Source organism: Lonchura striata, chromosome 2, assembly GCF_046129695.1.
Source record: "Lonchura striata isolate bLonStr1 chromosome 2, bLonStr1.mat, whole genome shotgun sequence".
NCBI classification, from domain to species: Eukaryota; Metazoa; Chordata; class Aves; order Passeriformes; family Estrildidae; genus Lonchura; species Lonchura striata.
This window is the reverse complement of record NC_134604.1, coordinates 11,797,910-11,812,681: the sequence shown is the minus strand read 5'-3', so window position 1 is coordinate 11,812,681 and position 14,772 is coordinate 11,797,910. Positions and strand designations below refer to the sequence as shown.

The 14,772-nt window shown below is 38.7% G+C and overlaps 2 long non-coding RNA genes across 3 annotated transcripts in view; both read left to right on the top strand.

Annotated features, from left to right (window-relative positions):
* LOC110476341 (uncharacterized) overlaps window positions 1-7,341 on the top strand; it is a 108,094-nt gene extending 100,753 nt beyond the window's left edge. For both annotated transcript variants that reach the window (XR_013342126.1, XR_002466394.3), the window contains 3 exons: window positions 733-938; window positions 3,292-3,373; window positions 3,825-7,341. This is a non-coding gene — a long non-coding RNA (uncharacterized LOC110476341). The remainder of the gene's footprint in view (window positions 1-732; window positions 939-3,291; window positions 3,374-3,824) is intronic.
* A 4,610-nt stretch (window positions 7,342-11,951) lies between these two features.
* On the top strand, window positions 11,952-14,149 carry LOC116184082 (uncharacterized). Its single transcript, XR_004148817.2, has 3 exons — window positions 11,952-12,303; window positions 12,676-12,760; window positions 13,916-14,149. It is a non-coding gene; the product is annotated as an uncharacterized LOC116184082 (long non-coding RNA).
* The last annotated feature ends 623 nt before the right edge of the window (window positions 14,150-14,772 follow it).

Here is a 14,772-nt window from a genome sequence, read left to right as displayed (position 1 = left end):
TGGCTGCACTGGGATTTTCTGCTCCACAGGCTGCTTCAGCATCTGGAGCAGCTCCTCTTCCTCCTCCTCTTACCTCGGTGCTTACAGGGCTGTTTCTCACACTGGTTTTGGTCCCTTTTCTCCCTGACCAGCATTTTCTCCCTTTCCTGAACTATGTTTTCCCAGCAGTGACACCCGTTTTGTTGATGTCCTGTGGCACATCTATTGTGGCTTTGGCTGTGTTCAGGACAGGGCAGCTCCTGGACCTCTCTCACAGGTGTCACCCCTGCTGACCTCTTGTTGCCAACACCTTGTCACAGACACCCCACACTTCAATACATCCCTCTTTTCTTGAAGCACTTTCAGGATTTCAGCGCTGGCTTCCCCACTTCAAATCTCATATTTACTTGCAATCCATCAATAACCTAATTTAACATTGAATCTTAGTGATTAAGCTGAAATTTTCCTCTTTGAAGCTCGTACTTGTGGGAGGTGTGGGATTTGCTTCATATTTGACAAGTTGTATGAGATGCATAATATCATTTACTATCCCTCACTGGTAGAGGTAATTCCTTATTCTCCTTACTCTGGGGAAAAAAGAAATCTAGGAGCTTATAAGCTTTATTATGTCCTGCAATCATCAATATTATTTTAAGAGCAATGAGGCTTTTTTTAAGTTTGTTTTTTGTTATAAACCAGCAACCTCTGATGAACTCTTATGCTAGACATAAAGGAATCATATTGTCTTTGCAGATGCTGGATGCCATGCCCTGCTTACAGGCTCCCAGAGCAGTGGTCACAGCCCCAAGCCTGCCAGAGCTCAAAAATGTTTGGACAAAGCTCTCGGGCACAAGTTGTGACTCTTGGGGATGGTTCTGAGCAGGGCCAGGAGTTGGACTCAATGATCCTTGTGGGTCCTTTCCAACTCAGCATGTTCTGTGATGCTGTGCTACTATTTAGTAAGTATCTCTTGCTAATAAATATTATTTAGTTCTCCATCCTAATCCATCAGATATTTATCAAACTGGACTGTGTGCTGTGAGACTTAGCTCAGTGATCTTATCTCATTTATTGGAGTAATTCTGCAGTGATGGAGAGTTAACTCTGTGCATCCCTGCTGTAGCTCCTCAGTGAATGCGCAGCTGGGCAGGAGGGAGACACACTAGTATTAAATATATAGAATAGTATAAAATAGTATTCCACTACTGTGCCCCTGGAAATAAAGATCAATGGGAGTTCCAGCAGAGTAATGTCTCACACAGGCTTTGGAGGAAGAACTTTGCCTCAACCGGGGTGAAAGTAGGAGGATTCAGAGGATGCCCCCTCTCTATTAAACATGAGGGAAATGGTGCCTCAGCTTTATGCAGCATATCTATTTTGTATGGAAATGCATAATGAAAACTTCCAGCTCACATGTGGGATTTTGAGTCACAGAGTAAATTATTTGTCCAAAGCCATGTAGCTGAAACAAGGAATTGCAGTTGGAATTTCGAAAATGTGAGCCAAAATCTCTTTCTATGTACTATTTTTCAAAAAATAACCAAATCAAACCAAGAACAAAAATGCCATTGATATTGCAACAGAGTATGAATATTACAAACCCACCAGTTATTGGAATTAACTTCAATGGTTATTAAACTGCACACAGATTTAGACAGTCATTCAAATGTATATTTTTCTCTGTATTCGCGTTTAAGTAGGAAAAAGCTCAATAGTGCTTGTTCCCTGAGGTTTGACCTGGACTTGCTTCTGATTTATGAACCCTAATATTTAGCAATTTAAAGGCTAATGTTGTTTATAGATTTTGAATGCTAATAATTCTTTTATATTGTATAAATATGTATTTACATTGGAAAATCCTTATGAAGCTGAATTAAAGGCAAATGTAAATATCTGGGTTTAATTTTTTGCACATTTTCAAGCACATTCCAGAAGGGAAGAGCAAAATTGGTCATTATGAGTACATAGTGATGAAAAATGGCTAGACACAATAAAGGATAATTTCTTTGGTTTCCACAGCATAATAAAGTATGAATCATATTTAAAATTAATGACTGAGAAGACAGATCATGATTTGAATGTCATCAGTAGCTATTTTACTCCTCCCTAGAGCTGCAACAAGCCTTTTATGAGAGATGAGTTCCTGCAAACAAGACCTTCTAAGCTGTCTGGAAGCTCCTAATTTATAACAGAGCTTTAGAAAATGTTTTATTCTTACTTTTTTCCATGCTTGGGGTAAGAGTAGCAGACTGTGAACATCACCTTACTGTCCAACAAGTAACGTGCTGTTGTTTCTTTGCAAGTAATTTTCTCAAACATAACTTTTTTGAGGGGTGATGTTGGCAGTACATATCCATGCTATTGTTTCCATTTAAGTTAACATTTGAATTCTATTACTGTGTATGTGCGGTAGACATTTAGCAGAGATAATGAGTCAGCAATGAATCTTTTTCAGGAAAAAAGCATCCTGATGATTTTGATAGTGCAAGATATTGAGCAGCAATAAAAGGGGAAAACTGGGATGCTTTTTTTACTTCTACATGTATGTAAAGTGGGGGTATTTTCAGCATCAGCAACAGTCCTGTATTGAAAGTTGAAGTCTGCTATTGGAGATCAAACTTTTACTAGAAGAACACCTGTTTCAAAGGACTGCAGGTTAGACCTCTCCTGACATTCAAACTTTGTGTTTACTGGAGCTGGTGTGTACTTTCAGTTCACAGGTTGTTCTTAAGCTGCTGGAGTTATTACAGTGGTGTATTACCTTACCCACCAAATCTCTCATGGCTCATTTGGCCTGCACAATGATGTTCTGCGAGATTGTTTTCATTTTTCAGTAACTTATATCACAGAGTATCTCAGATTTAGCAATAACTCTATTTTCACTGACAGGTTTCTCTCTCCTCTTCCTTTTGCAGCTGGCTCTTGAGGAGAGCACTCATAAAGTATGGACACTTAGGATCTCAATTTAAAGAACCTGCCAAATTATGCCTTCAAATAGGCATGAAGGCAGGATCACACGTTGAAAGCAGGCAGTAGAATGGTTTATTTTTACAAACAGAGATAGTCCAGGAGGGTTACTTTCATGTATAATACCTAAAATAATAGTAGGACTTCTGGTTTAGTGCATCATTCTTAAATGCTGCACTGTCCTCTTTACAGCCTTGTAATGTCAGAAAAACACTTTCCATTGTATTTAGGTTCTCTTATTTTATGGCAACATGTAGAAAGATACAGAAGCAATTCTGCTAAAGGTAGCTGAAATGTTGTTGAAAAATGTTCCCCTTCACATCATTACAGTATATTGTTTTGCAGGAGCTGGAATGGGTACAGTGAAAGTTGAGAACTCTGGTGATCTGTAGCTTGGCAACTGCAACAGTAGCCTGAGATCTGGAAGGTACAGATATGCTCAATTTATTGCTCTGGTGAAAAAAAAAAATCTGGGTATATATATATATATGTATCTATATATATATACACACACATACATGTGCATGCATACATGAATGTATGTGTTTTATATATGTGTGTTATAAATAATATACATACAGCAATAACAACAACAAAGTAAAATAATCTCCCTGTATGCTACTTTTGTACATATCAGGGCACAGTATCCTGAGTACTACATGGCAGGATTCTGTCATTTTAATAAATACATCCTTAAAAGAAAAAAACAAAGTATTTGAATATACCTCACTCACAATATTTTGTATAATTTTCTTTATAGGCTTGCTTCTTATTTAATTGTGATGAAAAGCTAGGTGTCAAAAATTAGAATTTAAAAAAGAAAAGTGATTGCTGTCTCTTCATAAATTATGACATAATTTTCCATTTTCACTACCAAGGAGGCTCATGAACTCATGGAATAATGCCCTCTGCTCCTGGTGGCTCCTCAGTTAACAAGACACAAGGATTAAAGGAAAGTACTCATCTTTTTCTCATCTTGTAAGGTTTTCTAATGTTGGTAAGTTCATGGGAACATGATTAAATGGAAGTCATCCTCTGCTGTACAAAGACAACCAATGGAAGTTTATAAAACTGCTATTTCTAAAGGTATTTGGAAGTTATAAAGCTTTTACTTCTCCAGGCATTTCTCTGTTGCACTTTTTATTTTGCATGAGCCACACTTGATACCGTATTGTGCCGTGTAGGAGTGATTCTGATGGCTTAGAAAGGCAACCCAAATTATGTATGAGTTCCAATGCTCATAGAAACACATTAGAAAAACATTACACAGGAGCAATAACTTGAGATCCCAAACACGTTTTTTCCCCATTAATGATACTCTAAAATGCAGAAAGCACTTCTGTGAAGCATGAAGGATGGTCAGGGTTAGCTAATGAGGCTGATAGGTACAATTGCTGCACGCTTGATCTGTCTTGGACCCTAATGCTTATTTGGATATGTCTTATTATTGTGTGGGTGTTAAGTCTGTCCAAGCTCATAATCAATAGATATATGGTCATTCACAGTGTTTATGTCTCTGTCTTGGATAGCTGGAACAAAGTGATGAGAATTTAGTTTGCTAGGTTCATACAGAAAATTTCTCATGGACAATCTGAGCAAACTAATTGCTGGCATTAACATGGGAGTCATATGAGCTGTGGTAATGATACAGGTAATGAACCCCCCACCTTTGGCTATCACTTTATTACCTCCAGGGTCAGTAAATAATTTATTCAACCTTCAGTTGCATTATAATTGGCTATTTGTACCTGGGAAGGTTTTGGTATTGTACAGTATCTTCAGATATCCTTTGACTGTAAAAATGCTTTAGGTACATCAGAAAAAAGAATGGTGGGGACCCACTGTCAAAGTCTGTTGGGAAATGGAGAGTTAAAAACCCTGTAATTTTCAGTCACAGATCTTTGATCGTTAAAGGAAACAGTCAGAACTGACAGCTTAGCAATAGCTTAGTAGATCTATAAAAACTGTATATCAACAAAATGGTGATAGCTTGATGTTGCATGAACATCCTGAACCAAGCAGGGCAGTTCTTTGCTAAGTGTAGCTCTGTTTTGTTCATATGACAACTCAATCTCACAGAGAGACAGCAACATTTCTTTGTAAGCTGTACGGAAAGCCTGGGGAGAGAACGATTTTAATTTAAGCTGGTTTTGCAAAGGCTATCGACTTTAGGCATTCTGAGTTCATTATCCCAGGCAAAGAGGCACAGGTGTCTGTCAGTGTCAGGAAGTTAAAACGATGCCCACAGCAAAGAATTCTGGCAGCAGCTCCAGTGTGAGCTGGGACTTGGTGCTTAGGCAGACCCAGGCCCTTTTCCAAGAAGGGCTCCTGTGCGGTGGGCAGGTGCCTCTGAGCTGACAAGGGGTGCTCTTTCCTGCCATTTCACACCCACAGAGGTGCTAGTTCTGTTTTAAAAAGCACCTGTAAAAGGTGGAAAAATGATACCCATAGCCACAAGGTGGCCAGGAACATTTTCCTAAAGTATCTCTTATATTTCACTACTCATTTAAACATGGAGCTGCTAAACAGGACTGGTTCTCATCTGGCAATCAGCCCAAGGAGTTACTGAATTTCCTTTAAGGCATTTCAGTAGTTTTGGTTAGATGTGTTATCTGTAGAAAAATTACTTAGAATTAACCTAAGTCTAAAATGTGATCCCAAATCTCCTGCTTGCTGGCTGCCTACAGTGCTATGGCTTTTATTTGCATATATTTAGGGATCATGGGACTGCTCCTGTTTGAAACAGCTCTGCCAGTAGCTGCAGCTAAAATCAGATCACACGTCCACTAGGGTTAAAAATTCTGGACACTCAGCACACACCCTCAAGATTATGTAGCTGTATCTACCACACTCACAATTTCTCCTGGACAAATGAGAACAAAGACATTTTTATCTTTGGAGAAAGGTTCATAACAAAAGTACACATCAGTTTAGCTAAATAAGAAGTAAATCAAATCATGCTAAGTTATTCCAAGTGTTTTTCTTAACTAAAAAAAAAGAAGAAATCAGATGGAAACCAATTACAAAAAACTAAAAAAAAAGAAGAAATGAGATGGAAACCAATTACAAAAAACCTCAAATTGTCAACAATAGTAAAGAAACTTACAAAGAAATAATGAATTAAAAATTATCTTCATTTAAATTTTACCTTTCTAATTATTTATGGCTCCAAAATTACTCCATGAGTAACATTTAGTGAAGTAGATTCAAGTTTTTCATTTAACTAGTAGAATGAAGTTGTAATATTTTTCCCCCAGGCTTCTTAAACCAGAAATTTTCAATCACTTTTTAGACTTAATAATTGGAAAAACATTCACTTACTCTTTTATTAATCTAGGTAGTAATGAGTTCACTCAAACTACACATTGATTTTATTGTGAAATTCTCAAATCAACTGGAAGTTTTTAAATCAGTCTAAGAATTTGGTATTGTAAGAGTATGATTCTAAAAAATCAAAATGGAATAACTCTACAACTTTTTAGAATTTAGTATCATTTCAAAATATGATATTTGGCAGCAAAGCTTCAAGGCACAAATTGCTGCCACAGCATGGCATAGTAGAGGGATGTCTCTGCTTAGATGAATCTCATCCAAAGTTCTCTACAAACTCTCCTCATTTGGTGGATCTGGGCCATAACTTTGCTAGGACCTTGTCAAACCATACATACTGTGCTTTTTATATTCCTACAGGACATCCCATACACACTGGGGTTTTTCTGGTTTCCCCAGGAGGAGCTGTGCCACTCCACTGTGGTTCTCCTAGGAAAACAGCATCCAGCACCTGGCTGTCCTTGGCAGAGAGCTGCTCCTGCTCACTGCCTCCTCCTGGGCAGATTTTAGGGCAAGGACACAGCATTGCTGTGTTGAAGGATTTGCTGTAAGGTGGAATTGATAATCCCAGGGGCTGGAACAGAAATGTAAACTCAGTGATCAGATGATGTGGAAGAAAAGGAGAAAAAAAAGTTGCTTCACGTCTGCCCTACTGCCTACTTACTGTTGGACCTTGTGGGAGTTTTGGATTAAGTTTGCTGCTTTAATTTTTTGCTAGTAACAGGAGGATACAGTACCAGGCAATTTTACAAGTGTGGCTGCTGCACTGAAATATTAAAAATAATTTTTTTCCTTGTACTTTTGACCTGTGAGACAGGAAACTCCCTGTTCTGAGAATTAAAGCAGCAATGCAGTTTAGGCTTCAGCTGTGAGAAATGGAGAATTCTTGATATGACAATTGGTGGATTAAGTATTTGTTTAAAACCAAAACCAGCATAGGCAGCTAAATTGCACCATCTGGAGCAAGAGGCAGATGTAAGCATTTTTATTTAAGAATCAATTTCTTATTATTTATAAAAGATGCATAGTATTAATTCACTCCTTTTTTTTTTTTTTTTTTTTTTCCCCAGGGAGCATCATTCATAGAAAATAGCTTTGTGTAGACATCTGGAATAGAAATTTCTTAATAATTTTATATAATAAATCTAGAATAAATACTAATTATTAATAGTCAAGATTGCTTAAAGATTTCAGAGTAGCTGACAGCCTGAACAAAGCACAGGCAGATGCTTTAGGCAGACTGTAAGGAAGACTGATAATTATAAGCAAAGCCAGGGAAGTGACCTTTTATTGTGGCAGGAACTGCAAGCATCACCACACTCCCCAGCACCACACTGCACAAATTAGACCCATCCATTGACTACATCTAGAGAACTTTGTTTTCCAGCTGGTGTTCTGCACCTTTCATCTTTAAGCTGGGCATTCAGAAACTAAGGCACGTAAAATCATCTGTCATCTTCCAAATTTTATAGAGAAAGTGATATTTTCATAAGAGTGCAGTCATTTTGTCTTCACAATACTAATTTGTTGTCAATGATTAATGAAATGGTAATCAGTTTTTACAGGGTTTGTCTGGAAAAATGACTTTATTCATTCAGTGTTTACAAAAAAGGAGCATATGAGAAATAATTTATATGGGATCCTCAAAAACTTTTTAAGCTTCATCCAAGTTTGTTCAAAGTGAATAGATAAATATAAAGATAAAATAAGGCAGTAATCTATGTATATTCAGCCAGAAACAGGCTATGATTTAGAGCCTCTTAGGATAAAAAATAATGAATGAAAAAGACTGCTTAATTAAAACTTAACATTAAGTTGTGCTCTTTTATAAAGGTCCATCTAATTCTGTTTTTTCCAGACAGAAGGCATGAAAAAGATAGATTATACTAACAACAAGAAAGAAAAAACTTCAGTGAGACCAAGGCAACCATTAATAAAGCAACTATTAGCACATTTATAGAGCTTTGACAGAAGAAGATGTAGGAAAATGAAGTGTTTAAAAGAAACTGCCACCAAAGAAACATATAAAAGTTTAATTTTGAATATGTGGCTATTTTTTAATCTTAAGGACTCTGATTCAGCTCCAAACATAATTTGTAGTATGTACAATTAAAATGTCAGCCTAAATATAAATGTACATTATATTGCCTATCCAAAGAAAGCTACCAGCTCAATTCTTGTGGTGTAACCTAACATACCAAGAAAGGTCAAAATTATTTGTTCTTCAGTGGATTTTTGTCTTTAGTGAACATGTAGTCAGCATCAGGAAACTGGATTTATCACAGTCGAAAAATTAGGCCCTGGCAATCTGCTTTGTAAAATTTAATTTAGATTTAATTAGTGGTGCACTGTAATCAAGATACATGGTTTCAAGGAGATGTTTTTAATACTGAAGGGGTAAAAGTTGCCTTTGTTTAATTGGAACTCCCACTGACAGTGACCTGAAAAGATTTGCCTTTTGGGTTGGGTGGCTGTAGCCAGCACAGGATCAAACCAGTTCCTGGGGCAGGTGAGTGCTCCTGACAGCAAAGTGACAGACATTTACATTGTCAGCAGTCATTCTGAGTAGCCTGTCCTTCTGCTCTTGTCTCTAAACTTGGTTTGTTACCTAATCCAGTTGCTTTTCACATTAATTTGTCATAATTATCTTCACATGTCTGAGGACAGAACCTGATTAATCTCTATCACCACTAGCTCTTTCATTTATGGTTTATGACTAGTTAAAATTTATGACTAAATAAACTTCCAATTACTAATATATTAGTCCCTTAAAAATATCTATTTTTAAAAACTATCTCTGTGCTTACCCATTGTCAGAAGAGCAACTAAAATTGTTATTGTCACTTGAAAGCAAAAAAATGCAGAAGGAAAACCTATTAACATGTCTAAAAAGTGACTTAATTGTCTCAAACTGCTTTCAGAATATCTTAACTTTAATTTGTGTTTTTGGAAACAGAGATATTCCACATGGTATAACTTTCTTCTGTTGAAAAAAAAAAAAAAAAAAACAAACAAAGTTATAAATTGATCTTCGCCCTACACATTGACACAGGTCTGTCTGGTGGTCTGAGAATCCTGTAATGACACTGGAATGACTGAGGAGCATCTCTAAGCCCAATACTTTTTTCCTGTAAGGCAATGATGTTAGAGGTTTGCTCTTGCAATACTGTTGCTTTCAGTGGTGTGGTAGAATTGGGATATCTGTAGGGTGCTGGTCAACAGTTCATTTCTCAATTGCAATTATACCTTTTTCATTGCATTTAAGAACTTTGCTACAGATGAGTAGCATATGGTATTGGCTAAGGAGATGAGACTTTAATGAGATATAGACTATGCCAACAAAATGCATGTTAAATTGCAATGACATGCTTGTGTTGATAGCATGTCATGTTGTGAAATTAAATTCCTGACAAGACAATGCAAACAAATGCACTTTAGCAAGCCCATAGCCACCCAGCTTGTCCTCAAGTTGGTCCAGGAGACAAGGCAAGGGGGAGGCTGCTGGGAGAGATTGGTTCCTTTCTGCTGTACAATTTCATAAAATAATTTCAACCTTTTGCTCTGATTTTGCCCAAGGATGTAATGAGGCTCAGTATTACTCCCATGAAGTTGTAAGTCTGACTGGTGTTGCAAAAGGATCTTCCAAAAGGTGTTGTATCTGTCTTGGTCACGCAGATTTGAGCAGCTAAACAATAAAAACAATCAGCAATAGACTGTGAGTGATATATGACTTGACATAACCTGGAGCCATGAACACTATTTAATTAGCACAACTGAAATTTTTCCATCTGGGAATACAAAAACCAGTCTTCTCTTCAGCTCAAGCAGTGGCTGTAGAGCCTACAGAAGGAAACAGCAGCACCCCTGAGCATCTCTGACACTTTGGCTTTCGTGCCTGGACTCCCAAATCACCCATTTTTTGTAAGGAAGAGTAAAAGTAATAACAGTAACAATATTGTTGTGAGTAGCTCGCAAGGTTTGGAAGGGTTTGGTAACATCATTACTCTGCCTTGGGAGAGATTAAAGAAATTAGATATTAGATTCCTAGCCAAGGAATACAGATCCAACAGACATAACCTAGGCTAGCATCACTTTATGGGTAAAATTAAGCTATAAGTGTTCCATTAAGATTGCTCCTCTTGGGTCTTTCTAGCACTCTCCAAGCTTCCTCTTGCCCTCCCTCAAATGCAGAGAAATATATGTTAGAAAAGAAAAGCATGTTAGCATCTTGTTTTCCTACCTTGCCTTGGTAAACCAGCCAGTTAATTAAAAATTGCAGCGTTCATCCTCTCAGCCTTCCCAAAGCATCCTGAGTCTCATGGTGCAAATGCATTTGTTAGGAAAAAGAAAATACATTTTATCTCTTTATGAAGAGATAAACATTCATGTTTGTTTCACCTTGACAGAATTTGGAAAGCAAATGTAAGGAAAAATTGTAGTCCTAGTTACTGTCAGGTAGAAGAATTTTCTAGGAAATACCCCTAGATTTGAACTAGAAATAATCTCAAAAACATTCAATCATTTGTGATTTTAAGGAAATCCAGATCTCTTTGAGAACTTCATGGGTTTTTTTATATCTATTGTAGAACTTAAACTAAAATTTTTGATGTAAGCTTACCTTTTAGAACATATCTGAACCACAGAAAACCATTACAATTCCAGTTGTAGTATACTTGAGGACAAAAAAAATCAAAATCTGAAGACACCATCCATAACATACCTCTATGATATGTGACCTGCAGGTGAGTGCAGATGTTTTTAAAATACCTTTAAAGTAGATTACTCTGGCAATTCAGCTTCAGGAGCTGATCATTAGCTAGCTCTGGTTATCACACCAGAGGCCAAAGTGAGTTTTGCACCATACTGACCTTCAGGATGCCTTCAGCTGTCAGACAGCTTCACTCAGCCCATGGTGGCTCTGTACACACTTTTGTGTCTTTTTACTAGTGATGCACTCTGTTAGCTGCTTCTTGAAAGGCAGGAATCTCTATCTTCATGCTACTAGCAGGAAAATCTTCCTTCTGCTTGGCAGAGCAAAAGGACAATGGCAATATCTTCTTACAGCAGTGATGGAGCAAAAGGGAAAATCAGTTTATGTGTGAGTGGAGGATTTCCAGGGTACAGTTTGGTTTGTATGACTCTGCTGAGCTGTGCAGGCTGGATTAACCCACGCTGGGCACCCTCGTCTCCTGAGCCGTGGGCACGTGCTGAGCTGTCTGAGCACCTTTCCCTGCCATGGGAAGGCCAGCTAGGAGCCAAGGCAGGCAATCTGAGCCCCAGGGGCTGTTGAATTGAGATTATCCCCAACCTAGCTGACGTTATCTCCTCATGGAGTGGTGAGGCCCAGAGAACTCCCTTGTTATTTCCTACGTGTAATTCGTTTTTAGAACTCCTTTCAACTGGTGGTGCCTACGGTTTGTGCATTTGCTTTTGGCAGGGAGCTGTTAGGATCAATAAAGATTTGCGGAGACTTGCTGTATCTATGCCAGCTACTTCCTCCAAAATATTATTTTCCCATCTTAGGGCAAAAAAAAAAGTGTCTTTGAAATCATTCAGAGACCAAGGATCTGAGCAGAAGCCTGTGTGGATCTGACAGTGTGGGAAGATGATTGGAGAGGGAGCTGAAATATCCAGCTTGGCAATTTTATCCTTGTACTCCCTATTCACACTTCTCCCTGCTGGCACACCCTTATTTATCTCTTACCTTGAGCCAAAGATATTGTGCTATTCTGAGAGAAATTTTCCAAAGGAGCTGCAGCGTCTCCTTGAGATGATGGATCCTGGTAAAAAGATTCCTTTGTTCACTTGGTTATGCACAAAGCATCATCCGTTTCCTCCTAATAGGTTTTTCTTCTAAGTAAATGTCTTTTAACAATGAGAATTAGAAACAAATTATATTCAGCTATTCAGACCTTGCAAGGAAAGCACAAGGACTGTCAGCCTTATGCCTTTGCCTTTTTCCTGTTTTGATAGGCAAGCTACAGGACAAATGCTGCACTGTGCCCTCTGCTCCCAAGTACATGAATGGTAATTTCATATATATGTGTTAGATGTATTTTTAAAAATAGCTACTGTAATCTGCATAATACATATATTTTGTTTGTAGATGTTCCAGTGATATCAAGACAGTAAAGTATATGGTAACAGGCTTTTTCAGTTCCTTTAGCCATTGCATTGCACGAAAGGAAAGGAAAGATTGTATATCTGGGTGATTTTTTTTTCCCACAGTGAACAGTAGCTCTTTGATTATTTTCTCCCTGTCTTTACTGGGGCTATTTTTATCCTCACAGGTTTTTGCAGGATGGGGATTGTGTATCTATACTATGGGAACATGATAATCCATGACTGTGGTACCTGGACAGCTATGTGCTCAGAAATTAATTCTGCTTTTTATTACAGGGAAGGACAAAGAAGAACAAAACTTTGGGAAAGAGTTTCTTTCCATCATTAAATATTTACCATTTCAGCTCCAGATTCAGGAAAGGTAAGCTCTGAGTCATTACTTTTTATTTTTAGTATCCAATCTACTTGGAAATGAATGGAAGGCAATAACCTTCAAATCTCTTCCGAAGTTGTGAGTTACATGAAATCATTTATTTGAAAAGCACCACGAGATAATGGAGGGTGCATTGGGTTGGCCAGGTTCTGATAGCAGGGAGGGCTACAGGGGTGGCTGCTGTGAGAAGCTGCTGGAAGCTTCCTCGTGTCCAGCAGAGCCAATTCCAGGTGGCTCCAGGATGGACCCACCACTGACCAATGACAGTGATTGTGCCTTGGGGATAACATATTTAAGAAGGGGGAAAAAATGTGTACAGCAACAGCTAGAGAGGAGAGAGAATATGTGAGAGAAGAAACTCTGTAAGCACCGAGGTCAGTGAGGAAGGAGGGGCAGGAGCTGCTCCAGGCACCGGAGCTGAGACCCCCCTGCAGCCCCTGCTGAGCCCAAGGTGAGGCTGCCGTGCCCCTGCAGCCCAGGGAGGGCACAGGGGAGCAGAGATCCACCCACAGCCTGGGGAGGATCCACTCTGGAGCAGGAAGATGCCAGGAGGAAGCTGCAAGCTCCATGGGAGGCCCAAACTGGAGCAGGCTCCTGTCAGGGACCTGTGATGCTGCGGAGAGAGAAGCCCATGCTGGAGTTGGTTTTTTGGCAGGACTCGTGACTCTACAGGGGCCTCATGTTGGGGCAGCAGGTTCCTGAAGGACTGTAGCCCATGGGAAGGACCCACACTGGAACAGTTTGTGAAGAACTGCAGCCCATGGAAAGGACTCACATTGGAGAAGACTATGGAGGACTGTCTCCAATGGAAGGGACCCCACGCTGGAACAGGGAGTGTGAGGATTCCTCCCTCTGAGGAGGATGGTATGGCAGAGATGACATAAACTGATTTCAGACTCCATTTCTTGTCCCCCTGCATTGCTGGAGTGAAGGTGAGCCTGGAAACAAGGAAGGGGTGTGTGGAACATATTTTAAGATTTAGGTTTTCTTTCTCATTATCCTACTTTGCTTTGATTTGCAATAAATCAAACTTGTTTCCCCAAGTCGACTCTGTTTTGCCCATGAGAGTAATCAATTTGTGATTTTTCCCTGTCCTTACCCCAATCCATCAACTTTTAGTTATATTTCCTTTCCCCTGTCCAGGTGAGGAGTGACTTTAGTGTGAAGGAGTGTCCTGGTCTCCAGGCATGGTCAACCCACAACAGAGTTGTTGTCTGGGAAATGTAATGCAACATATTCCTGCACAGACCCATTTTCTGACTCCACTTTCCCCATATTTAAAATTAAAACTCTGGAGAGAAGAATATGAATTGATTTTGTGAAATTGTTTTGTGTTATGTTAATTTAAAATGATCAGCTAGCACAGCAGTAATGATCACAGAGGATTGGTCTTTTGAAACAAAGATAACATATCATTGATCTGATGCTTCAAAATTCATCAGAGACTTTTAAGGCCACCAGGGAGTGTTTTGATCAGCTAGGCCTGACTTCTCACACATGAGGAGCAAAGATAATTTCACTAACAATTCCTGCACAAGTTGTGCTTCTGGACAAACACAATTATTTTGTTTGCAGGGGCTCCTTAAAGTGAAAATAAAGCTTTCTGCCCTAGACTTTATGTTCACCAGATAATTTTAATTCTGCTTTTTATTTTCTGAAAATATATTTTTCTTTTCAAAGCACAGGTGAGTAATTAATTTTATCTCTGACTTGAGGTATTTGTTAAAATAATGAATGGTCTTCTGGAAGTGACTGAAAGACACAAGTTATCTGTGAACCTATGAGTAAGGAAACTGAGCTAAAAAACATAATAAAATGCTGAAGTATCATCAACCCACTGGAGAGGTAAAAAAACTATGCCACAGAAATAAATGCAAAGAAAGAAAAATGGCTAAAGTTGTGCCTGTGACTAAATAATATGAGAAGTTTCACCAAAGGCAATGGAAGTGTTAAAAGTTTCAGAAGACATAGGTATGCCTCTAAGTGCTTTGGTAGATTGA